Source organism: Bos grunniens, chromosome 20 (assembly GCF_055505025.1).
Source record: "Bos grunniens cultivar Pamir isolate PY7600 chromosome 20, Bosgru_T2T1.0, whole genome shotgun sequence".
NCBI classification, from domain to species: Eukaryota; Metazoa; Chordata; class Mammalia; order Artiodactyla; family Bovidae; genus Bos; species Bos grunniens.
Genome location: NC_141184.1, coordinates 66,701,552 through 66,729,131, shown reverse-complemented (window position 1 = coordinate 66,729,131; position 27,580 = coordinate 66,701,552). Strand labels below are relative to the sequence as shown.

Here is a 27,580-nt window from a genome sequence, read left to right as displayed (position 1 = left end):
TCAAACCAATTATCATGTGGTCAGGAAGGTGTGGTGCTCTTGACTGGCTGGTTCTGTGTCTCCTGTCCTTCCCCTAAAGCAGGGGGTCAGACCTAACTGCACAAGGCCTGAGGAGAGGAAGTTTGGCCCGCCAAGAAAAATTGAGTGTTGCTAACAGAAGATGGGGAGAAGACAATGGCACCCCACTCCAGTACTCTTGCCTGGAAAATCCCATGGACGGAGGAGCCTGGTAGGCTGCAGTCCGTGGGGTCGCTGAGTTGGACACGACTGAGCGACTTCACTTTCACTTTTCACTTTCATTCATTGGAGAAGGAAATGGCAACCCACTCCAGTGTTCTTGCCTGGAGAATCCCAGGGATGGGGGAGCCTGGTGGGCTACCGTCTCTGGGGTCGCACAGAGTTGGACCTGACTGAACCGACTTAGCAGCAGCAGCAGCAACAGAAGATGGAGGAGTAGCCGCTGATGAGGTAGAAATAGCAGAATGTCCATGGCAACTTACAGCATTGAAAGAGCTTATTAAAAGGCAGCAATTAGCTGCTAGATTACTTCCTAGTAGAAAGGGAGGCGAGTGTGCATTGCTTTTACATATCATCCTGAGAATGTTTGTATCATAATTCTCAGCTCTGTTCCTCAGGGTGACATAGTCCATTAAACTTTAAGACAACTGGGATTTATTTCATGAACCCGACAAAAAATGGAGAACAAAACACTGCTTTTGTTTAAATTTTTGAAAAAGCATTTATTTGGAGATTCTTGAAATTCAGAGCATTATCTTTCTGAAGTGGAAGTGAATTTTAGGGGATAAAATGAACAAAAAAATGCTTATTCACATATATAAATTGTACCTTGAAATCTTATTCATTAAACGTCTCTCCAATGAGAGGCTCTGGGGTGGTCTTGGTATTGTTGGACACTCAGGCCCCCTGGTGCTTCTAATATAAGGAGGCTTGTTCTGGCCAAGTGTTCTGGCCATGGTCCCATGATTCTTGCTACATTCTATCTCCCAAATTCCCCTTCAATTTCCTGTGGAATTCTTCCCCCTTTTTCTTTCCCTTTTATCTTTTTTTTTTCCTTCTGAAATTGTTAAAATTCCTTTCCAGGCTGAATCTGCTTCCTGGAAATTTGTAAGAGCTGTATGCCACCCAGAGGTGGCCAGTTCTTCAGAGATGTGTGCATTTTGTCTTTTGTGTTACTCATTAATTTGAATGTGGAGTGAAATGTGACCAGGGTGTTTTCAGAAACCACCATGTGTAGAGGATGGTGGTAGCAGGATACTTTGCATCACAAGGAACAGAAAAGCTAACTCAAACCAACTTAAATGCTTTGGAAATGTATTAGCTTAGATATCTCAAGTGTCTAGGGATTCAGCACTACTTTTGTCCATGAGGGAAGACGTTTTCCGATGCTTTATTCACGGATGGAATGAGGCACTTAGAATAGTATCTAGAGTAATAAATAGTCTTTGAGTGAACAAAATTATCTCAGCCCTGCCTTTCTTTGTGGGTTGGTTTGGCCTCAGTCAGTACAGATCAGTGGGCTTCCCAGGTGGCTCAGTGGTAAAGACTCTGCTTGTCAGTGCAGGAGACGTGGGTTTGATCCCTGTGTTGGGAAGATCTGCTGGAGGAGGACACGGCAACCCACTCCAGTATTTTTGCCTGGAGTACCCCAGGGACAGGGGAGCCTGGTGGTCTACAATCCAGAGGGTCGCAAAGAGTCAGACACAACTGAGAGACTGAGCATGCATGCATGCATGCAGTACAGATCAGCGGGTGAAGAGTCAAAGTCTTCTTTACTTCTGCTTCTTTCTTTCTCTCTGTCTCTTCTTCTTTCTCTCTGTCTCCTCCCTTGTTTCCCAGTAGTGTTCCCACTTGCATTATTATGCCACTAAATTCTCACAGTGGCCCAAGACCTCTTGCATCTTAAAGAGAAAGAAACTGAGGTCAGAACTCTGAAAGAACATAACTGCAGACAGTCCTTTCACCCTCCTCTGCAAGGCTAGTGGCAGATATTTCTTTTCCTCTGATTTCTCAGCCCAGAACTTCTGTTTACATTCCATATGGGCAACTGCCTCTGGGCCAATTGAACATGGAGCTGAAATGTATTCTCTCGTCCTGCCGGTTTATATATCCTCAAATCGGCAGCAGAACCCTTTCTAATCATAACTGCTGTCAGTTTGTGGAATGGGGACACATAGCGGCCCCACCAGTCCCCGGGGAGAGCAGAAAGTCGAGCACTGCTGCGGGGACAAGCACTGCCCTCCCCGCTTCAGGCTGCGTCTCTGGAGCACTGACCCGGGCTCTGCGGAGTCTGGCTGTTCTGAATTTAAACCCTTTTATGCCTACGGAACACCCCAAAGTTCACATTTGTCTTTTCTCAAATGACTAAATGCACCTTGATTGTGAGTTAGCTGAATTTCCAATCGTTTCCCCAAAATATTTAGTTGTTTTCATCCTCTTCATTAAAATATCTCATATCCTTGAGCTGCACCTCATGAAGGAGAAACAAGAATGTCCCTGTTTCTGCTGACACTTCTTATGGATTGTGAATCAGTGAACTACCCCTGGGGACCATTGGGCCCTCACACCCTTCTGGAAGACTGACTTTGATGAACCAAATCCGAGGTGAGAAGGAGACAAGAGCAGTAACCACATGAAAATTACGTGGTTTGTGTTTAAACCAAGATCCCAAAATCAAAGGCGGCATGTGACAGACCCCACGTTGTTGCCAGAATTTAAAAAACTGGCCTCTCTTGCCAGGCTGAGAATCCACAGAGGCTGGCCAGAGAGAAGGCTGAGGAGCAGCCAGCAGCCTCTCCAGTTGTGATGTGGAATTTGAAAGAGGATCCTGGGCCAGGGTCCACAGAATTGCGTGTGTCCTGCACTGGGTCATGTTAGCACAGCATGTTTCCTCACTCTCTGGGAACCCAAACAAAGAAGAGACACCCATGGCAACCTGATTGCCAAGCTGTGCCTCCCTCTCAGCCCCCCAGATCTGGTGTCATCTTTACAGGTAAACTGGGAAGTGTGTGAGGGTGGGTAGAGCAGGTCGGTGAACATGTACCTGGCTGAACAACTTTTCTTGGTAAGCAGGTGGGGCCCATCTGCATGGAGGTCACTGGGTGGGTGGAGGCCTTCCTTACTGAGCATTTTCATTTTTAAAAAATCAGTTTATTGTTACTTGAGTTATGTTTTTTTTTTTTTTTTTTTTGCCACACTGTGCAGATTTGTGGGATTTTAGTTTCCTGACCAGGGGTTGAACCTGTACCCTTGGCAGTGAGAGTGCAGACTCCTAACCACTGACCACCAGGGAATTCCCTCTAGCAATTTCAGAAGTCCTATCCGACTCTTAAGTCACGTCTGATTCACTGAGACCCCATGGACTGCACCACAACAGGCTTCCCTGTCCTTTACTCTCTCCCCAGAGATTGCTCAAACTCATGTCCCTTGAGTCGGTGATGCCATCCAACCATCTCATCCTCTTTTGCCCCCTTTTTGTCCATATGTAAGGTAGGCTTATTATATCTGCTGATGAAACAAAGCCAGGATAGTAGGTAATTCTACAGGTGGCAGAAAGAAAGCTCCAAAAGATTTTAGGTTTCAACCAAGCATGAACTCTAACAAAGATAGATGATAAAGCTCAGTTTACATCCATGAAGTCAGTCCCACCATCTTCACATCACTGGGGAAGGCTTGCCTCTGATTCCCTTCCAGAGTCTCCAACTCTGAAGGTCTTTCTTTTGGCCATAAAGCTTCCTTCAGGTCCGTAGACCTCACCCTGGATACCTGTCCTTGATGAAGTGGTTTCTGAAGCCACATGGGGGTGTCTGAGCTAACCCCAGACCATGTCCGCCTTTGCTAATACCAGCCATCTCTGGGGGATCCACTTGGGGGACAGAGTGGGACCTGGGTTCCTGGAGCCACAGGGAAGACATAAAATTCCATGGACTGGGAGCTGGGTGAAGGCTCTGCCGGAGCTTGGGGTAGGCTCTGCCGCTGAGCAAGAGGGGGCCCCCACGTGCTGAAAGCTGCCAGTGTGGAATGGGCCTTCCTAGCACTATAGCCACTGCTCTTCATGACTTCTGGTGCCCAGACAGCCCGATGCCCAGTCTTAGAATTCTGGAGTCTTCAGGGCTCTGGTTGCTGCCAGCTCTGCTTCACTTGTTTCTTTCAAGACCTGAATCCCACACAGCTGAAGATGCCTTTAGGGGTATGTATATATACATTTCAATGCTCTCTGATATATTTTTTCATTTTTTTCTTTTCTCTCCCAACTCAAGTCCATACATACACACACATACACAGCCTTCTGTGAATATTGGAAATGGAACCAGTTACTGTAGGTTGCAGTAATTACTTTTATTTAACTCAAGTTGGGTACTTGTGAATCAATTCCATGCCCATTAGCAATATATGCTTGAGCCAAGCTATTTTTTTTCCTTTCTTTTTTTAATAGGACCAGACAGTGTTGAATCTTTGTAAAAAAAAAAAAAACAAAAAAAAACTAACTGATGAATCCAGAAAAAAGAAAAAAAACAAGTAACACTTTTTTTTTTTTTAAACTGACAGCACATTCCATCTACTTGGCAATGTAGCGCTAATGAAGATGTAAGTGTAGGAGACCTATAATTGAATCTAGCATGTAGCGAGCATCACTGAACAGAATGCACAGCCAGCTGAGAGCTAGTGTGCTAGGGGTCTGATCCTGTCCGGGTGGCCAGCACTCGGAAATATTTCTGGATTATGTCTTAGGCAGTGATCGCCATCCTTGTAGCCAAGGCAGAATAAAAATGGCTTCGAGCTAAGTCAGGGAACACCTGAGTTGCCTTGGATAAGGGTGCCCTTTGGCTGATAATTTAAAGGGTAAGGCCCTAGGAAAGGTGGTCCTAAGAAATAGCGGTGCAGGACTGGGCCGCTTCGTGGAGCTTTCACTCCATCTCCTTGACAGTGCTTGGCAGCTTCCTGCACAGGGGCCTGAGGTGTGTGTCTCCCTACATCGCAGAGTTGGGGCAGCCCCTTGGGGACATGCTCTCTGGTCCCAGCCCTTGGGTCTCCAGCTCTCAGAGCAAACCTGATCAGGCCTGCTGACTAGTTCCTGCATCTGAGGACCCCTTTGATGTGTGGGTCCGCGTGGGAGGGAGACTGGAGTGGAAATATGTGTTTTCCTTTCGAAATTCCTTATTGATGATTCACTGCCTGGTGTCCCTGAGGCCCCCAGCTGCTCCGGCCCCTGCCGGGGCTCCCTGGAGATGCAGATCCTGATGGCGGTGCCTTGGCTCCGCACCACTTCCTGGCTGGGGAGGGAGAGAGCTTCTCTGCTCGGAGTTTCTCTCTGAGAAATTGCTCTGAATCCACACCTGCCAAACAGGAAGGCATGGAGCATTCCTCTGCAGGCCTATCAGACCAGCCAGCTGCGCAGAAGGAGCATCAGGCTAAGAACAGTTTGAGTTTGATTGCCTCTGGCCAGCTCCCCCAGGACGCATCACTCCCCCTTGCCTCCCGACGAGCCGAACATTACTCAGTTCTTCGGGTCCTCTGCTGGGTCTCGCTGCCTGATGGAGATCCCTGGAGCTGTGCAGGTGTGGCACTGGTGGCAGATTTACACAGCGCCCCCACCAGCCGGCTGCCCCCACCCCTTTCCCCAGTCCCCTGGGCTCAGCTGCAGTGCAGTCATGGCCTTCCCTGGAGAACCGGCCCGGCATGCTGCCATGCCCTGTCCCTGAGGCTCCAGAGACCAGCCTGGGGAGCCGCAGGGAAGTCCTCTGTGTCTGCTGAGCAGGCGGCCTCAGTCTGGACATGCAGCCCTTTCAGCTGTTGAGATCTCTTTGGAAGACACATTCCAGGGACATTCTTTCTGTCTGGAGCAGGGACTTGGCCTGAACGACGAACCAGAAACCGGAACAAACTGCACCAGTTTGCTCAACCTCGAACCAAATCCAAATATATTTTTTTTAATATCACTGAGAACCAAACCAGAGTTCTGGGGTTTGGTTAGGTTTGTTTTCCCACCAAAGAAGGTTTAGTGAACAAGGCTGAGCCGAAACAGGGCTCATCTGTCTCTTCAAGTGACAAGAGGCAGCGAGAAAGGAACCTCACATGAATTTTTGGACCCATTCGGCTCATGGGTAGAAAAATAGAAGGCAGGCTTAGGCTGCAGAGAAGGCATCAAGTCGACTCCAGGATGGAGAAGCAATGTGGCAGATCTCTGTTCAGAAAGCAGGACAAAGTCATGATTTCACATCTCTGGGGAGGGTGCTGTGAGGTGTGGATGGCCCAGAAAATTACTACCAGGCAGCCGTAATGAATGCAGGATGCCAGAGCTGGTTGCAACCACATACAGAAGGCAGGGACTTTGATAAAATGATGTATCAATTGATTTTTCAGAATTGTTTTCCCTGGTCTGTTCTGGTCTAGTCAGTAGGTATTTCTTTGCTACCTGGCTCATGCTGGGGCAGATCCAAAAGAAGTAACAAGGGCCTGACCCCTGCTGTCTCGGAGCCCTTGGTATACTTTGGAGGTGTGCGTGTGTGACACTGCGTTTTGTACCATGGAGAAACTAATGGTTTAAATAGTGAATCTCCAAATTCATGCCCACCTGGAAACCCAGACTGTTACTTTTTCTGGAAATAGTGTCTTTGCAGATGTACTTAGTTAAGGACCTCGGGATGGAGTCATCCTGGACTCAGGATTGACCCTAAATCCAGTGACTGGTATCCTTATAATAAGGGAGGGGGACACAGAGACAGAGGGAGAAGAAGGCCATGTGAAGACAGAGGCAGAGATGGGAGTGAGGCAGCCACAAGCCGAGGCAGGACTGGGCCACTGGGCCCTGAAAGAGGAAGGAGGCTCCACGGTGCCTTGGGAGGGAGCACAGCCTTACTGACGCCTTACATGTAGACTTCTGGCTTCCTGAACTGCATTGGAGAGTAAATGCCCACTGTTTTAAAGCCACCCAACTTGTGACGATTGGTGATGGCAGCCACAGAAAGCCAAGACAGAAGCCCCTGGGACCCCAAGGGCTCGCCACACCCACGTCTCCTTTCTGAGGAACAATGGGGTCTTCTGTGTGATTAACCACATTCGTGTCTTGTGACCTCGCTCCCCTGGACACGAACGGGATCAAGGATTAGCTGGAGATGTGAGGATGTCCATCCACGAAGTGCCTGGCCCCTTACCAACCAGTCCTTTGAAAAAGGGAGACACACTGAACAGGGGGTTGATGGGCAAGATGTGGAGCCATGAGGCAGAAATCATGAGACAAGCAGAGCAGGGAGGGACAAGCTTGAGCAGGACCGCGTCCCCAGAATCAGCAGCCACACTGCCTATGCCGAGAAGACAGGTCACTGTTTCCTTCTCCAAGAAGCCTGAATCTGGCTACAGCTGTGATTGTGTTTGTTTCCTGGGCTCCTCTACTTCCTCTGGATTCTTCCAATTCATCTGCCAAGTCCCGAGAAAACAAGAACCCAGGCACTTTGCTGTTCCCTGAAATCTGAAACAGTCCAACCAACACACAATACAAGTGAGCCCACTGTAGAAAACCAATGTACATACAGTTGTGTTCAATCTAAAGCCGCCCAGACAGACTACTTCCTGGCTGTGCTACAGGTCGCTTGACCTCTCCAAGCCCCCATGCCTTGTGCCATCCTTCAGAGGCTTTTGTGAGGGTTAAATAAGCCATGGAAAGTGAAACACTCATTACTATGCCTGGCACAAAGCAGACCCTCGATCATCTCCTTCCCTTCAAGTGATAGTAATTCAGAGACTAGACTTGAGTCTGGGTCTTCAGTGTTAGAAACTTCCAGAGTGAACCAGTCTGACAACTGAGATTTCGGAAACACTTTGGTTGGGTTCAGTTATGAGTTCACTAACAAAACTTAAATTTAGTATGGTTGGAAATTTAACAGCTAAGTATGGTTTGGGGTCTTCCTAGCTCTGTTTGTTTTTATCTTGATTTAGTTGATGTCCCGGAGAGAACCCATTCATAGAGTCTTCATTCAGTCAGCAGAAATCTTGCAGAAATAGATTTCTGAACCCAATAGCCTGCCCAAACATTCCCTAGTTTATCAAATAATTTTTAGAAATCTGATAGGGACTTTCCTGGCTGCCCAGTGATTAAGACTCCGTGCTTCCAATGCAGGAGGTGTGGGTTTAATGCTTGGTTGGGGAACTAAGATTCCACATGCTGCGTGGTGAGGCCAAAAGAAAAAAAAAAGATGTTAGAAATCTGTTAACACTCACTACTTCTCTGGACTGTAACAGTATTATGTAGCCAGTTCAAAACTCACCCCACCCAGGTTCCCCAGTGCCCTGCCCTCCTCTGCTCCTCCAGCTCCCAGCCTCCCCATCCCTCAGTTCTTAAGAGAATGAAGAACTTAAGTTCTTCTTTTTTTAATGTTGACATGTGGAATCATTTTCATCACAGGCACAGCAACTTAAGAAAAACGAAGGAGAATTAAGGCAAAACAGATAACATTATGTGATGCATCTTATTTTGTTTTTGGGAGGTTGAAATGCGTCTCAAGTCCCTTCTCTCCTCCAGGTCCTATCTCCTCCTCGGCAGCCTGTTCTGGAGCTGAGCAGTTCTGATAGGTGGGTCTCCCACAACACATGCTTCCTGATGCATTACCTAGTACTGTGCTCCTGGAGCAGCAGGAGGTGGTAAAAGGCAGGAGAGAAGAGTTTGGTGTGAATGGCTGAGGATACCAGCTTTAGATAAGGGCTGGTGAGGGATGGTGGGACACGAAATGGAGATGTACACAGAGACTGAGAGGGCGTCTACTTCAAAAAAAAAAAAAAGAGAGAGAGAGAGATCTGCAGCAAATATGGCAAAATGTTTAGATGAGAAAATTGCCATTCTCGAGACTTGCTTATATGTTTGGAATACCTTAAAAGATAGCTTTTACCCCCAATATAGTTTATTATTATAAGATATTGAATACTGAATATAGTTCCCTGTGCTATTCAGTAGGATCTTGTTGTTTATCTATTTTATAGACAGTAGTGTATCGGAGAAGGCAGTGGCACCCCACTCCAATACTCTTGCCTGGAAAATCCCATGGATGGAGGAGCCTGGTTGGCTGCAGTCCACGGGGTCTCGAAGAGACACGACTGAGTGGCTTCACTTTCACTTTTCACTTTCATGCATTGGAGAAGGAAATGGCAACCCACTCCAGTGTTCTTGCCTGGAGAATCCCAGGGACGAGGGAGCCTGGTGGGCTGCCATCTATGGGGTCGTACAGAGTCGGACACGACTGAACCGACTTAGGAGCAGCAGCAGCAGCAGTGTATATCTGTTAATTATAAACTTCTAATTTGTCTTTCCCCTACTTCTACCCTTTGGTAACCATCGTTCATTTTCTATATATGTGAGTCTGTTTCCATTTTGTAAATCAGTTCATTTGTATCATCTTTTAAGATTCTCTGTATAATTGATATCATATGATATTTGTCTTAGACTTACTTTACTTAATATGATAATCTCTAGATCCATCCTTGTTGCAGCAAATGGCATTATTTAGTTCTTTTTCATAGCTGAGTAATACTCCATTGTGTGTGTGTGTGTGTGTGTGTATATATACACACACACACACACACACACCACGTCTTTATTCATTTATCTGTCAATGGACATTTTGGTGGTTTCTGGGTCTTGGCTATTGTGAATAGTGTTGCTATGAACAAGGGGTCCATATATCTTTTTGAATTAGAATTTTCTCCGGATATATGCCCAGGAGTGGGATTGCTAGATCATATTATAACTCTATTTTTAGTTTTTAAGGAACCTGTGTACTGTTCACCATAGTGGTCGCACCAATTTACATTCCCACCAACAGTATAGGAGGGCTCCTTCTGCTTCTCCCCAGCATTTCTTGTATGTAGATGTTTTTGATCATGGACTTTCTGACTGGTGTGAGGTGGTACCTCATTGTTGCTTTGGTTTGCATTTCTCTAATAATAATTAGTGATGTTGAGCATCTGTTCATGTGCCTGTTGGCCATTTCAGCTTTGTTTTAAAAACTACTGGCAAAGACAGATGTTGGATTTAAAAGCATTTTCTGTGTTAGATGAGTTTTTAATAGCACTCCATACAGAATTTGCTCTGTGAATGGGAACTTGGGTGTTGAAATACACCTCAGCTTTGAATGACTTCCTAATTAAGCATATCACTGCGATCAAGGTTGAAATAGCTTTTTCCTCTCTCCGTGGTCAGAAAGAACCACATGTCTGAGACACAACACAGATCTTGAAAGGTGTGAACATTTCTTCAATTGGGACCTTCTTTGTGGTGGTATTTTTATACCTTCCATCCAGAGGAAGGAATAAACTGGCTCTGGATGGAAGGAGCCAGTTTATTTCTCAAGATTGTTCCTGGCTGGATACAAACAGAAGTATTTGTGCGATCATTGTGCTCGGCTGGGGCACTCGTGCCTGCAATCTGTAGCCCATGTGGAGATTCTTTGTGGGGTTCCAGAACAACTCTGTGTTGAGAGGGGGCCCACTGAACACTCACCTCTTGTGTGTTAGGCTTGTGTAAGTGTTCTCAGATCTCGGTCCATTGCTCAGATGGTGCTCCTGGTGAAGACCTGTGGAGTCCCAGGGCTGGGACAGGGCAGCAAGTTCATGCCCAGCACTGAGGCAAGCTTTAATTTGCTTCAGAGACGGTTGAGGACTAGGGAAGCACTATTTATGGAGCCTCGAACCGCTTCATTATGACCCAGTGTGTTCAGACGGGTTTTTTGTTTTGTTTTGTTTCTCTATTGAGATATATAATTATCCTTTCCTGGGCTATGAACTTTCAGACTGTGGAGAAGACACACACACACACAAGGACCTCCCACAGCTTGTGCTGATCTGCTTGGCTTTCTAGGAGGTGCTCCTGTTGATCTCAGCCAGTCCTTTGGGCAATGGGCGGGCTGAATAGATGCAGTGGAGATGTGGAAGTCAGAGGTGAGCTGCCGTGTCTTGGGCTTGTCTCATCACTTGGATGAACTGCCTTTTTCTCATCTTTCTCTTGGCAGTGGTAATGTCCAAATCAAAATGTCGCTGACGAAAGAGCCCCTGGTGGCCCATTTGAGGAACAAAATAAAGTAATATTCATCATAATATGAAGTGAAAAATATCCATGAGTTGGTAGTGATATAAACAAATGATTGATGAATTAATAAATGAGGGAGAAGAGACAAATCTCTCCTACAGATGGACACCAGATACTTTATGCCAGTACTTCATCCTGAAGGAGGGGAGTATGTGAGCTGCACATCTTCCTTTTAGGTAAGAGGGACTTTGCTATGGGTGATCTAGGTTAATGTCAGCAATCATAAATCAACTTGATGGCATGTGCCCTTGATATGTTTTGATGAAAATAGCACTTTACTTCTGTGATCTTCCTCCCCCAAAAAAGTAACCTCAATCTAACCATGAGAAAAACACCAGACAAATTCTAATAATAGGGCAACCAACACTGGACCTTACCTGTGCTCCTCCAGCCTGTCAAGGTCACAAAAAAAAATGAGGAAAGTCTGAGAAACTGTCACAGCCCAGAGAAACGTAAAGAGATGTGAATAGCTGAATATAATGTGGTATCCTGGATGGGCCCCTGAAACAGAAAAACAAAAAAAAACAGCTAGAACCACAGAAATCTGAATAAATGATGAAATTTAATAAGATATAAATATTAGTTCATTAATGCTGACAAATATGCCATACGAATGTAAAGTGGCAACTGTGAGTGTGACGTGGAGTATTCCTTAAATGAGAACTCCATAGAATCTTTGCAATTTTTCCTGTAAATCTAAAACTGTTATAAAAAATAAAGCCTCAACTTAAAATTTTAAAGAAAACAGAAAAAGGATGCAGAGATGATCATAGCAAACATTTGTGTTGCACATGTGCATATGCAATTAAGGTTTTGTCATATTTATTTCAAGCTTATTAAATAAGTAAATTATTAAAGATGAAAAATGTTGCATGGATCAACTGAAAGTATGGATATGTATGTAAAATAGATAATAAAGATTTACTGTATGGCATGGGGAACTAGATTCAAAATCTTATGCTGCTGCTGCTGCTAAGTCGCTTCAGTCATGTCGACTCTGTGTGACCCCATAGACAGCAGCCCACCAGGCTCCCCAGTCCCTGGGATTCTCCAGGCAAGAACACTGGAGTGGGTTGCCATTTCCTTCTCCAATGCAGGAAAGTGAAAAGTGAAAGTGAAGTCACTCAGTCGTGTCCGACTCTTCACAACCTCATAGACTGCAGCCCACCAGGGTCCTCCATCCATGGGAGTTTCCAGGCAAGAGTACTGGAATGGGTCGCTCAAAATCTTATAATAACCTGTAATAGAAAAGAATGTGAAAAAATAAATATATAATTGAATCACTTTGCTGCACACCTGAAATGGACACAATATTGTAAATCAACTACACTTCAATAGAAAAAGATTTTTAAAATTCTCTCAAATTCCCCCACCTCCCCCCAAGAATATGGACGTGAAAGTATTACAGCATCTGTGTTGGATAGAAGATGGTCACAAGTTCTCTGTCTCATCCTACCCTGAGAAGTGGACTGTGTTTCTCCACTCTCTTGAATCGGGGCAGAGTGATGTCATGCCAGTGCAGGATCTAACTTTGACAAGACTGACTGCTTCTGCTTTCTCCCTCCTGGAACCCAGCTGCCATGCTGTGCAGTAGCCCAGGCAGCTGTGTGAAGAAGCCCAGGAGTCCTCACTTGTTAGCCCAGCTGAACTCTCAACCATGTGAGTGAATCACATGGAAAATGCATCTTCCAGCTCCTGACACGGAGAAGGCAATGGCACCCCACTCCAGTACTCTTGCCTGGAAAATCCCATGGACGGAGGAGCCTGGTGGGCTGCAGTCTGTGGGGTCACTAAGAGTCAGGCACGACTGAGTGACTTTATTTTCACTTTTCACTTTCATGCATTGGAGAAGGCAATGGCACCCCACTCCAGTACTCTTGCCTGGAGAATCCCAGGGACAGAGGAGCCTAGTGGGCTGCCGTCTATGGGGTTGCACAGAGTCGGACACGACTTAAGTGACTTAGCAGCAGCAGCAGCAGCAGCTCCTGACAAACTAACCCTGTCCATACCTCTCGAATTTTAGGAAATTGATTTTAATTGCTTTGGATCTGTGATTAAATTTGAGATTAAGTTGAGATCTTTAAAATATCAAGTTTATATTCTAGCTTCTAGTTCATAAATATGGCTGTTGTCGTTCAGTTGCTCAGTCATGTCCGACTCTTTGTGACCCCATGGACTGCAGCACACCAGGCTTCCCGGTCTTCACCATCTCCTGGAGTTTGCTCAAACTCACGTTCACTGAGTTGGTAATCCCATCCAACCATCTCATCCTTTGTCATCCCCTTCTCCTCCCGCCTTCAATCTTTCCTAGCATCAGTGTCTTTTCCAGTGAGTCAGCTCTTTGCATCAGGTGGCCAAAGTATTGGAGTTTTAGCTTATCAGTCCTTCCAATGAGTACTCAGGGTTGATTTCCTTTAGGACTGACTGGTTTGATCTTCTTGCAGTCCAAGGGACTCTCAAGAGTCTTCTCCAGAACCACAGTTCAAAGGCATCAGTTCTTAGGTGCTCAGCCTTTTTTATCGTCTAGCTCTCGCAATCCATATATGAATATAGTATGTTCCAGAATTTATTTAGTCTTCCTTAATTTCTCTCATTAATGTTAATATTTTGTATGCTGATACAAAGAGTATTCTTTTGAAGTTTTATTTGCCATGTGCTTTTGACTATTATATACAAATAAAATTGATTTATTTTCTTTTCCTTTTTTTTCAGTCTATTCAGCTATTTATGTAAGACTAGTATCATTTCTTCTATAAATATTTAGAGGAATTTACTCAGAGGAAAGCCATTTATGCCTGAAGGTTTCATTGTGTAGACATTGTTGATTACAATTGATTCAGTATTTTTAATGTGTGTAGGACTAGTCCAAGTTTTTTATTTCTTCTTGTGTCAGGTTTTTGTTAGTCTTGTTTTTCTGAGGATTTTTTAATCTAAAATTTTAAATTTATTAACAAAAAGTTGTTCTTAATATATTATCATTATCTTTTAAATATCTGTAGGCTTTGGACTGATGTTCTTTATTTCATTGAAGTTGGTAATTTGTGCCTTCTCTATTTCTTTCTTATCATACTTCTAAGAAACCTAACATTTTAATTATTCTTTTACAAGTGCCAGCTTGGGGGCATGTTGATTTTCTCTTCTGAAAGTTTGTTTTATATTTCATTAATTTCTGCTCTTAGTTTTTACTATTTCCTTCCTTCTCGTTTCTTTAGATCTAATTTGCAGTTCTATTTTGAGATCAATATCTAGATTTTTTCATCCTTTCTCTTTTTAAACTCTATGCATTCGAGACTATAACTTTTCTCATAACAGGGACTTAGTCACACCCCACATGTTTTGATATATTTTCATTATCATTTACTTAAAGATATTTTCCAATTGCCGTTGAAATTTTTTTCCGTGACCTATTTAAAAGTATATTACTAAATTTCCAGGCATTTGAGAAATTTCTACTTTTTTCTTTATTGATTTCCAGCTTAATTTTCTGTGGTCAGAGAATGTAGTCTGAGTGATTTCAATCCTTTGAAACTTGTTGAAACTTCTTTTATGGCCAGCATAAATGTTCCATGTACACTTGAAAAGACTGGACATTCTTTTGGGCACAATGTACATGCCAATATATCAAGTTTGTTAATCATGTTATTTAGATCTTATGTATCCTTACAGATTTTTCCTGCTTATTGTATCTTTTATTTAGAGATGTGTGTTTCCATTATGAGTATAGATTTGCCTTTATTTTCTTATAATTTTGTCAATTTTTGTTTTATGTATTCCAAAGTTATGTTTTTAATGTACATATAAATTGACAAATTGATGTTTTCTTTGAGAATTAATTTTTTAATCATTATAAACTTTTATCTTTATCCTAATTATGCTTCTTGCCTTGAGTCTACTTTGCTGTCAGTACACCTGTACCAGGGGCTTCCCTGGTGGCTCAGCAGTAAAGAATCTGCCTGCAATTCAGGAGCCGCGGGAGGCATGAGTTCGATCCCTGGGTTGGGAGGATCCCCTGGAGGAAGGCAAGGCAACCCACTCCAGTGTTCTTGTCTGGAGAATCCCTGGGACAGAGGAGCCTGGTGGGCTACAGTCCAGAGGGTTGCAAAGAGTTGAACACGACTGAAGCAACCTAGCATGCACGCATGCACACCTGTAACAGCTTCTTTTGGTTGGTTCCCACATGGGATCTTAATTTGTAATTACTCTATGTCCTATATTTTAGGTGTATCTCTAGTAAATTACAGGCTTTCCTGGTGACTCCGATGGTAAAGAATTTGCCTGCAATGCAGGAGAACTGAATTCCATCCTGGGTTGGGAAGATCCTCTGGAAAAGGAAATGGCAACCCACTCCAGTATTCTTGCCTGGAGAATTCCAAGGACAAAGAGGTGTGGTGGGCTACAGTCCATGGGTTCACAAAGAGTCGGACACAACTGAGTAACTAACATACTTTCTAGTAAGCAGCATAAAATTGAATTTTATTTTCTAATTTGTTTTTATAATTATAGACTTTTAATTGATCTACTTAATCCACTTACATCTAATGTAATTACTGTTATATTTGGGTTTATATTTACCATCACGATACTTGGCCAAGCTTCTGGATAATAAATGGAAATAATAGTTAACCCTTGCTTCCACTCACTTCCTTCACTTCTCTCTCTCTCTTGTTCCTCTTCCTACCTCATTGCTGATGCTGCTAAGTCACTTGTGTCATGTCTGACTCTTTGAGACCCTATGGACTGTAGTTCACCAGTTTACTCTGTCCGTGGGTTTCTCCAAGCAAGAATACTGGAGTGGATTCCCATGCCCTCCTCCAGGGGATATTCCCGACCAGGGATTGAACCTGCCTCTCTTAGGTCTCCTGCACTGGTAGGCAGGGTCTTTACTACTAGCACCACCTGGGAAGCCCTTCCAACCTCATTGCTGCTAAGTCTGCTGCTAAGTCGCTTCAGTCGTGTCCGACTCTGGCGACCCCATGGACTGCAGCCTACCAGGCTCCTCCATCCACGGGATTTTCCAGGCAAGAGTACTGGAGCAGGTTGCCATTGCCTTCTCTGATACACTGCTGCCAAGTCACTTCAGTCCTGTCCGACTCTGTGTGACCCCATAGACAGCAGCCCACCAGGCTCCCCCGTCCCTGGGATTCTCCAGGCAAGAACACTGGAGTGGGTTGCCATTTCCTTCTCCAATGCAGGAAAGTGAAAAGTGAAAGTGAAGTCGCTCAGTCGTGTCCGACTCTGGCGACCCCATGGACTGCAGCCTACCAGGCTCCTCCATCCACGGGATTTTCCAGGCAAGAGTACTGGAGCAGGTTGCCATTGCCTTCTCTGATACACTGCTGCCAAGTCACTTCAGTCCTGTCCGACTCTGTGTAACCCCATAGACAGCAGCCCACCAGGCTCCCCCGTCCCTGGGATTTTCCAGGCAAGAGTACTGGAGTGGCTTGCCATTGAACCTCATTATCTGTGTCTTATTTTTGTTTCTCTTTGCTGTGCCCCTGTCTCTTCCCAGACTTTTAAATATTGGAGTTTCCTCTTCAGAGGCCTCAGGATAGTTTCATCTCTACATATTCGTTAGGTGATCTTACCTGTTCTCAAGGCTTTATATAGGTTGCCAACTCCAAAATTTATAGCTTCACCCTTGACCTCCTCCCTGAACTTCAAATACATATATCTAATGTCATGTGTCATCGTCTAGATGTCTAATAGGCATCTCAAAACTAATGTTTCCAAAACTGAGGTCCTCAGTGACACCTTCCATGTCATTCTTTATGCAATCTTCTTCATATCAATAAATAGCATCTCTGTTTTTTCACTTCTTAGGTGCCAAACTGAGGACCCTTCTTGACTCCTCTCTTTGCTAATATCCAATTCATCAGGAAAGCCTGGTTGAAGCTATCTTCAAAATATACCCACAATCTGACCACTTTCCCCGACCTGCTTGGCTCTCAGCTTGGTCCAAGCCTCTGCCAGTTCTCACCTGCTTAATTGCAATAGCCTCCTACCTGGTCTCCGTGCTCCCAAACTAGCTCCCATGAAGCCTGTTCACATAACTGCTGGAATGATCTTTACAAAGCATGCATTACCATTACACCACTTCAATGCCTTCTATCTTAATTAGAGTAAAAGCCAAAACCTTTACCGTGGCCTAGAGCCCTGATTGATTTAGCTCCATTTTGCCTTTCTGTCCTCACAATCCCCTATCCTCCCTTCAATCACTCTGCTCAGTCAAACTGACTTCCCTGCTTTTCCTTATAAATACCAAGCATCCCATCATCTCAGGGGCTTTGCATGTGCTGTGTATCCTCTTCCCTCATACCTCTGCATGGCTCACTCATTCACTTTCTTCATTCAGTTCAGTTCAGTTGCTCAGTCGTGTCCGACTCTTTGCGATCCCATGAATCACAGCACGCCAGGCCTCTCTGTCCATCACCAACTCCCGGAGTTCTCTCAGACTCATGTCCATCGAGTCAGTGATGCCATCCAGCCATCTCATCCTCTGTCGTCCCCTTTTCCTTCTGCCCCCAATCCCTCCCAGCATCAGAGTCTTTTCCAATGAGTCAGCTCTTCGCATGAGGTGGCCAAAGTACTGGAGTTTCAGCTTTAGCATCATTCCTTCCAAAGAAATGCCAGGGCTGATCTCCTTCAGAATGGACTGGTTGGATCTCCTTGCAGTCCAAGGGACTCCCAAGAGTCTTCTCCAACACCACAGTTCAAAAGCATCAATTTTTCAGCACTCAGCCTTCTTCACAGTCCAACTCTCACATCCATACATGACCACTGGAAAAACCATAGCCTTGACTAGATGGACCTTTGTTGGCAAAGTAATGTCTCTGCTTTTGAATATGCTATCTAGGTTGGTCAGAACTTTCCTTCCAAGGAGTAAGCGTCTTTTAATCTCATGGCTGCAGTCCCCATCAGCAGTGATTTTGGAGCCCAGAAAAATAAAGTCTGACACTGTTTCCACTGTTTCCCCATCTATTTGCCATGAAGAGATGGGACCAGATGCCATGATCTTCGTTTTCTGAATGTTGAGTTTAAGCCAACCTTTTCACTCTCCACTTTCACTTTCATCAAGAGGCTTTTTAGTTCCTCTTCACTTTCTGCCATAAGGGTGGTGTCATCTGCATATCTGAGATTGATATTTCTCCTGGCAATCTTGATTCCAGCTTGTGTTTCTTCCAGCCCAGTGTTTCTCATGATGTACTCTGCATGTAAGTTAAATAAGCAGGGTGACAGTATACAGCTTTGATGTACTCCTTTTCCTATTTGGAACCAGTCTGTTGTTACATGTCCAGTTCTAACTGTTGCTTCCTGACCTGCATATAGGTTTCTCAAGAGGCAGGTCAGGTGGTCTGGTATTCCCATCTCTTTCAGAACTTTCCACAGTTTATTGGGATCCACACAGTCCAAGGCTTTGGCATAGTCAATAAAGCAGAAATAGATGTTTTTCTGGAACTCTCTTGCTTTTTCCATGATCCAGCAGATATTGGCAATTTGATCTCTGGTTCCTCTGCCTTTTCTAAAACCAGCTTGAACATGGGAAGTTCACGGTTCATGTATTGCTGAAGCCTGGCTTGGAGAATTTTGAGCATTATTTTACTAGCGTGTGAGATGAGTGCAATTGTGTGGTAGTTTGAGCATTCTTTGGCATTGCCTTTCTTTGGGATTGGAATGAAAACTGACCTTTTCCAGTCTTGTGGCCACTGCTGAGTTTTCCACATTTGTTGGCATATTGAGTGCAACACTTTCACAGCATCATCTTTCAGGATTTGAAATGGCTCAACTGGAATTCCATCACCTCCACCAGCTTTGTTCGTAGTGGTGCTTTCTAAGGCCCACTTGACTTCACATTCCAGGTGTCTGGCTCTAGGTGAGTGATCACACCATCGTGATTATCTTGGTCATGAAGATCTTTTTTGTACAGTTCTTCTGTGTATTCTTGCCACCTCTTCTTAATATTTTCTGCTTGTGTTAGGTCCATACCATTTCTGTCCTTTATTGAGCCCATCTTTGCATGAAATGTTCCCTTGGTATCTCTAATTTTCTGGAAGAGATCTCTAGTCTTTCCCATTCTGTTGTTTTCCTCTATTTCTTTGCATTGATCGCTGAGGAATGCTTTCTTATCTCTTCTTGCTATTCTGGTCTAATATTCACTCACGGACCATCTTATATAAAATATCAAAGAAGCCCTTGTTTTCTTACCCTGTGTCGGTTTTTCCCATAGCCCTCATCACCACGTGATGTATTATATATTCATTTTTTGATTTTTTTTACACTGTTTTCCTCCACCATAAGCTATGAGACACAATAACTTTGTTTTACTCACTGATGTATCTTTAGAACTCAGGTGCATGTCTAGCATACAGTGGGCCACCCATAATAGTTATTGAATGGATGGGTGGATGAAATGCATTTTTACAACAATCCTGTGAAGTTGACAAGGGTAGATGTTGTTATCTTCAGACCAAAGAGGAAGTTGAAGCTCAGAGCCTTGAGATGATTTATAGAAACCACAGAGCTGTGAAGTGGCTTAGCTGGAGCTCAAACAAGTCTCCTTCTGCTCAGTTCCGGGCTGATTCCACAGCCACACATATCTCAACCATGGCAGATTCCATACTGACAGCCAATGATGACAAACATTTTTGAAAGCAAGGGTCAGCCAGACTCTAAAGTCTCCTTTGCTCCAGTTTCCACACAGATCAACAATACCAAACGTGGGGCAGGCCTTTTGATGGATGTAGTTTCTTCAAAGTTTGCCATGGGTGGAAAAGAAGTGGAAGCTGAGTGAGCTCTAAGTGTCCTTGCTACCAAGAATGATGCTTCTCTCAACTTAGACATACTAAGAAAGCATGTAGGTCTCAGAAATCATCTTACAAACAAGAAGGGAGAGTTTCAGTTACAAGAGAAATATTGCTGAATAAATGGAGGGAAAAAAACGAAAGGAAGGAAGAAATTATATTGTTGATTTGAGATGCTGGATCAAGCCATACCTGAAGCAAGAGAACTACCTCTGGGCTTAATAGCAATACAAACCAAAAATTCCTTTTAGTGTTTATGCTAATTTGAGTTAAGGTCTCAGTCAGTTATCACAACAAGCATATGAGAGAAGGGACATGGACCATTTTATTCAACGCTCTGTTCTCAGTGTGTAGGGTATTACCTGGCACGTAGTAGCTAATATGCTCAAAATATATGGTGAAATGATAATGAATGACCAAATGTCCATTTTTCACTGTTTTTGACATAGTCTGACTAAAACCCCAAATCTAGTTCTAGGTTCCACAGTATTCATAAGAAAAATTAAATTGTTTATAGTGTGTGGTTTTTAAAAAATATGTTTAAAACTTTGGAATCAGACAATCCTCAATCTGTTTGTGACCTTACGAGCATGTGATCTCTCTGGAGCTCAATTCCTCCATTTATGAAACAGGGGCCATAGTACCCAACTCACAAGAGGATGGTGGGACCGAATGAGGTAATGTCTGTCTGCCACCAAGTAGGACCCTGTTAGATCTTGGTTTATGCACAGTGCCAACAGCATGTATCATGGGATGCTTAGGGCAGATCCAGCATATAGGAGGCTTCACTGTCATCCGAGGAGATATGAGGGACAATCTGGAGCTGTGAGAAAAGTTGGCTTTGGAGGCAGATTGAGCTTGAATCTTGTTCATTTCCTACTCAGCCAATCTCTACTGAGGGCTCACTTTGTGCTGGCAAATTTTCTAGACACCTGGGGTCCAGCAGTAAAAAAAAAAAAAGACAAAAGATCTAACTTTGTGGTGCTTTCATTTCAGGGAAATGAAATGGGATGTCTACAGTAAACAGCAGAATAAATCAGACATCTGTGTTACAAAGAAAAGTAAGCAGTTTATTAACTCTATGACAAGTTATTTTTAACTTTGGCTTCTTTCTCTTAGCACAACGCATTTAAGATTTATCCACATTGTTGAGTTTAACTGTAGTTTGTAGTTTTTTCAGGAGAATTCGATTATTGGATGTACTACAGTTTGTTCATTCAGTTGAAACATAAACATAATACTTTGGGGATGTGTTTTAGTCAGAATTCTCTAGAGAAACAGAACCAATAGGATGCAAATATATAGAAAGATTTATTTTAAGGAGTTGGTTCATGTAATTTTAAGGAGGCTGACAAGTCCAAAACCTGCAGGATGTGTTGGCAGGCTGGAGACCCAGGGAAGAGCCAGGTTACAGTTCAAGCCTGAAGGTCATCTGCTGGCAAAATTTCCTCTTGCTTTCTGAGATTTTTTTCAGGAACATATATTGGTTGGATTTTTTTTTTTTTCAAATACTGTTTTTGTATTTATTGAGATGGTCATTGATTATTTTGCTACTGTGATGAATTACGTAACTCAGCTGGTAAAGAATCCTCCTGCAATGCAGGAGACCTCAGTTTGATTCCTGGGTGGGGAAGATCCCATGGAGAAGGGATAGGCTACCCACTCCAGTATTCTTGGGCTTCCCTGGTGACTCAGATGGTAAAGAATTCATCTGTAATGTGGGAGACCTGGGTTCGATCCCTGGGTTGGGAAGATCCCCTGGAGGAGGGCGTGGCAACCCACTCCAGTATTCTGACCTAGAGAATCCCCATGGACAGAGGAGCCTGGTGGGCTGCAGTCCATGGGGTTGCAAAGAGTCGGACCCAACTGAGCGACTAATCACGCACATGTGTGATGAATTACATTGATTCTCTTTATATATAATGCTAGATTGAATTTGCTGCAGATTTTTTTAATCTATATTCATGAGAGATATTGGTCTCTCTTTTTCTTGTAATGTCTCTGGTTCTGATGTCAGAGTAATGCTGGCCTCATGGAATGAGTTGGGAAGTATTTCATCCTCATTTTTGGAAGACATTGTGTAGACTTGGTATAAATTCGTAAATGTTGGTGGAACTCACTAGCAAAGCCACCTGGGCCTGGAGCTTGCTTGTGTGAAGGTTTTAAACCAAAAATTTAGTTTCTCTATTAGATGTAGGGCTACCAGAGTATCTATTTATTCTTTTTTTTTTTTTGGTACATGAACTTAGTTGCTCCGCAGCTTCTGGGAGCTTTAGAGATCAGGGATTGAAGCCGTGTCTCCTGTATTGGCAGGTGGATTCTATACCTCTGAACCACCAGCAGAGTACTCTATTTATTTTTAAATAACTTCTAGTTGTTTGTCTCTCAGTGCATTTGTTCATTTCCTCTAAGTTGCAGAATGCTTTGGCATAATGTTCAAAATATTCTTGTGTTATCTTTTTGAAATCTGTAAAATCTCATTTCTAATGTTAGTAGTTTGTGTCTTTTGTCTTTTTCATGATAAGTCTGGCTGGATGTTAATTTTCTCAAGGAACAAAAAAACCTGTTGATTCCATTGATTTTGTTTTTTCTGTTTTCGGTTTTATTTGTTTAGGGAGGGATCTTCATTTGTTTTTCTTCCACTTACTTTATGTTTCATTTACTTTTTTTTTTTTTTAATTTTCTAGTTTATAAATATCAAAACTGGTGTCATTGATTTGAGACAGTTCTTCTTGGGCATTTGGTGCCATAAATTTCCCTCTGAGTCTTGCTTTACTTACAGCTACCCCAGGGACCGTAGCCTGCCAGGCTCCTCCGTCCATGGGATTTTCCAGGCAAGAGTTCTGGAGTGGATTGCCATTTCCTTCTACAGGGGATCTTCCTGACCTAGGGATTGAACCTGGGTGTCCCACACTGCAGGGAGACTCTTTACCATCTGAGCCACTAGAGGAGCCCTTACATCTTACAGATTGTGGGTTATAGTATTTTCACTTTTTAATTCAATTCTAATTCTTCATAATTTCTCAGTTGACTTATTCTTTAACTCGTGGAGAGAGGAGTGTGGTGGGCTATAGTCCATGGGGTTGCATAGAGTCAAACATAACTGAGCAACTAACACATTCACTTTTCTAACTCATGAGTTATTTAGGAGTGTATCACTTTGTTTCCAAGTACTTGGATATATTTCTGTTATTCATTTCTAATTAAATCCCACTGCTCTCAGAGAACATACATTATATGACTTGAATTCTTTTAAATTTATTAAGGCTTGGTTCATAGCCAAGAATATCCTCTATCTTGGTAAATGTTCTCTGTGCACTTGCTCTCTGTGTTTGCCACTGCTGTTCGATGAGCTTTATTATCTCTGGTATTATCCCATGTCTGAAATTAAAATAACCACTCCAAGCTTTTTAAAAGATAAATTTTAGCATGGTGCAAATTTTCCATCTATTTACATTAACCTATTTGGGTCTTTATACTTAAAGTAGGTTTCATGCAAATGGCAGGCAATTGTTTTGCTTTAAAAAACATCCAGTAATTCCTACCTTTTAAAGGGCAATGTTTTTATCATTTCCATTTAATGTGATTATTGATATGGTTAGGTTTAAATCTACCATCTTGCCATTTATTTTCTTGTCTCCTATATTCTCTATGTCTTTTTTTTCTCCTTTTCTGATTTTTTGATTATTTTTAATTATTTTTTTTGTTTACTGTTAGCCATTTTTGTTGTTGTTTTAGTGGTTGCTTTAGGCTTTATAGTCTTCATCTGTATCTTATCAGAGTCTTTCTTCAGGTGATAATTGTGTTACTTCGTGTATAATGTAAGAATCTCGCAGTAGTATATTTGTTTCTCCTCCAGACTTTATGCTCTTGTTTCATACATTTTACTTGTACATTTTATAAACCCATCAATATAACGTTATTATTTCTATTTAAATAATCCATTAAAAAGTATTTAAGTATTAAACAGAGGAGCCTGGTGGGCTGCAGTCCATGGGATCGTGAAGAGTCGGACACGACTGCTCGACTTCACTTTCACTTTTCACTCTCATGCATTGGAGAAGGAAATGGCAACCCACTCCAGTGTTCTTGCCTGGAGAATCCCAGGGTAGGCTGCCATCTATGGGATTGCACAGAGTCAGACATGACTGAAGCGACTTAGTAGCAGCAGCAGCAGCAGCAGCAGCAAGTATTAAGAAAGAGTCTCATATTTATAAACAGAGTTACTAAATCTCATATTTACAACAGAGTTATCAGTGCTTTTTATTTCTTTATATAGATCTATATTCTCATCTATTAAAGCTTCATTCTGTGTCTTAAGGCCATTGGTTAGTTCCTTAACTTGGCTTGGTTGAGAGAAATTGTTCCCTTTTCCCTTCACTGCCTTGCCGTCCACTTCATTTCATGAAACGTCTATTCTTCTAAACAGTGAGTACTCAGACACTGGTTCCTTCATCCAGGAGAAAAAAGAACCTCTTGGATGTTAGTTTCTCATGTCTGGCACCGCATCACAAACTGTTCCAGGGACTGTGTAGATGGCACGCTAGATTGATTCAGTGTCATTCCAGGCCTCAGTTTATCTCATAGTCCCTGCAGATTAGGCTGAGAATTAACTAGAAAAAGCTTGAAACGTTCTTTGGAAGTGAAAAATACACCAGAAGGCTTGAAGTCTTTCTGACCATCCTAATCTGCAGAGCCAGTCATTTTTCTATCAGAATCCCAGTAGTTCTGCCTCACTGCTTGCATGCTGATTCCATTACTAAGGGCTCCTAGGGGGTGTCTTGATTCATTAGGACTTCATTGCTTTCGCTGAGTGTGCTTTTTACGCAGGATGTGATCACAACAACCAGAACTAAATTAAACTTGTCAAAGTAATAAAGAAGAATCCTTTAGAAGGATGGATTATCCTGAACTTTTCTTTCAAATTGACACATCTTCCTATTTCTTAAGCATGTTAAAAGGGAGAGGGGTTCCCCTTGACCTTTACTTTTTACCCATGGCAAAAAATATTCAAAAAGATTAGAGCTTACTATCATTACCATTTAAATATTTACCCATTAATTCAGTGAGTGGCAACTAAATCTCTTAACATTTAAATTGCTTGGTGTTTGATGGTTTGCTGTTGACGGTTTGCCTTTATGAATAAAAGGATGTCAGAGTTTTGAGTTGGAGGGACATGGGAGCATCTAAAGTGCCATATCATGATTCAAAGGTACAGGAAAAAAAGGAAAGAAAAGCCATCTGGCTATAATGTTTGTGGCATTTTCCTTCTGCTGTTCCAACTGTTGTGATGTAAGGTGGTTAACTCAACAGCTACTGATTTATTCACTCCCCCCAGGTGTCTGTTCGGAAACTGTGCTACTCAATCTAAAGTGCCCCTAACTTGTTACTGTGGAAATTCCTCTTCCACTTTATTTTCCTTTGTAATACTTATCTCCATCTGGAATTGCTTGTTTATTGCCCGCCTCCTTCTGGAATGTCAGCCTCAGAGGGCAAGGAATTCTTCTGTTTTCTTCATCTTGCTATCTCTAGTGGCTCAAACAGTGCCTGGAAGGTAGCATGTACTCAGTAAATAATTGCTGAATGAATAAATACACATATAAATGGCTAAATGACTTCTAGAGAAGATAATTTAATTTTAACATACCGCTTAGTACCAGTATAGACATGTCAATGCTATATTTTAAACCAATTTGATTCAATCTATAAACAGTTTTTACTTAAAAAACTAATTTATTAATTTTATTTGGAGGCTAATTACTTTACAATATTGTAGTGTTTTTTTGGCCATACATTGCCATGAATCAGCCATGAGTGTACATGTGTTCCCCATCCTGAACCCCCCTCCCACCTCCCTCCCCATCCCATCCCTCAGGGTCATCCCAGTGCACTGGCCTTGAGCACCCTGTCTCATGCATCAAACCTGGACTGGCGATCCATTTCACATATGGTAATATACATGTTTCAATGCTATTCTCTCAAATCATCCCACCCTCGCCTTCTCCCACAGAGTCCAAAAGTCTATAAATAGTTATTACTTATCAAAATTGGAATGGGCCAGAGGAAAGAAAAGATTGGGGAAAGGGAAGAGTGTTGATGACCTCAACTCACAAGGTTGGGATACATATGGCAGTGACAGAAGAAGAAATAGAGGTTTCAGTTATTTAAAGTTGCAGAGGTAATCAGTGAATAAAACACACACATACATAAGCAACTTTGGAAGGCAGAGAAGGACAGCAAAGTGATAGCAGAATTGAACCATATGTTTATCCTTTGTATTAGAGGCAACAGGTATTATTTATAGTTAATAAAGTAAGGGGGAGGAATTAAGCATATATTTCAGAGTAGTGGAGTCAACCAGCTAAAGAACTGTAAATAGAAGCGGTAGAAATCCTCAGCAGTATGCAAACATGCTAGCTTTCTCTCATCTGAAAACAAATTACCTTTTATTTCCCATTTAGCTTCTGTCCCATTTCTCTGGACCTCGTTATTCAGTACAATGATGGAAATTACAGACAAGAAATGGAGAGAATGGGCGAAGCCACAAAGAAAGGGAGGGAAGAAAAAGGCCAGGGAGGAGGAGGATGCATCTGTGACCAGAGCCCTGAGCCCAGAGTTGGCCCCCAGGAAGGATGGGGACTGTTTATCGTGGATTTGCCAATGCTGACAAGGAGCTGGAGATCACCTGAGTAGCTACCTGGGGGGAAAGCTGAGCAAATGAATTGTGATGCATTAAATCCATGGAACTATTCTGCAACTACATACCAAAATGTGTTTGATTTTGTCTATGGATGAGGAAAGCTATGATGCCTCGTCAAGAGAGAAAGGCGAGCTGTGGATGTGTGTGTTGATAGCCCCAAGCCAAAAGGCTGCCTATGCACGTATTTGTGAGCAGGAGAGGCGGAAGGTTATCCTCTTCCTCCTTTAGGAAGAGGGAAAGAAGTAAAAGTGTTAGTCCCTCAGTCATGTCCCATGGACTCTTTGCGACCCCATGGACTGTAGCCCGCCAGGCTCCTCTGTCCATGGGATTCTCCAGGCAAGAAAAATGGAGTGGGATGCCATTCCCTTCTCCAGGGGATCTTCCCAATCCAGGGATCAAACTCAGGTCTCCTGTATTGCAGGCTGATTCTTTACCATCTGAGCCACCAGGGAAGCAAGGGCAGATGAAAAGAGGGTGGGAAGAGGTGATGTTTTTCTTTTGACATCATAGTGTTGACACATGTTGCTTTTGTAAAGTTTGAAGAGAAATTGATGAAGAGGGAAAGAAAGAGTTTGTCCGGCATAAACTGTGAACAGAAGCAGAGGCATGATCCATATGGACATGACACCGGGAGCAAGATGGGTGACTCCCTCCGTTCTGAGTGTCGGATGGGGTGGTGAGATGTGGAGGAAGCAAGCCGCACTTCAGAGCTGACCCTTTGAGAAGAGACTTGTGGTTTCTTGGTGGGGAGGCTGCCTGCTCTGGGGTCAAGGCTCCTCTGTCAGTGGCGATGACGGGATACACGGAGCGCCATACGCCCCCTGGGGAAGGCCAGGCTGTGGGACAGGAGAGGGGCGCGGCTGGCCGTTCTTGAGGCTGGGCGAGCTGCGCAGCGGGGCTGCTGCAGGGAGGGGACACCGCAAGGGCTGGGGGAGGCGGCGGGCAGCTGTTGACCCTGGGCTGTTCCAGGGCTTGGGCAGTGCAGCAGGT

At 43.3% G+C, this 27,580-nt stretch overlaps 1 long non-coding RNA gene across 1 annotated transcript; it reads left to right on the top strand.

Annotated features, from left to right (window-relative positions):
- The first annotated feature begins 2,894 nt into the window (after nt 1–2,894).
- Nucleotides 2,895–26,652, top strand: LOC147350569 (uncharacterized). The gene is made up of 3 exons (XR_015148983.1): nt 2,895–3,010; nt 8,537–8,586; nt 26,352–26,652. It is a non-coding gene; the product is annotated as an uncharacterized LOC147350569 (long non-coding RNA).
- The last annotated feature ends 928 nt before the right edge of the window (nt 26,653–27,580 follow it).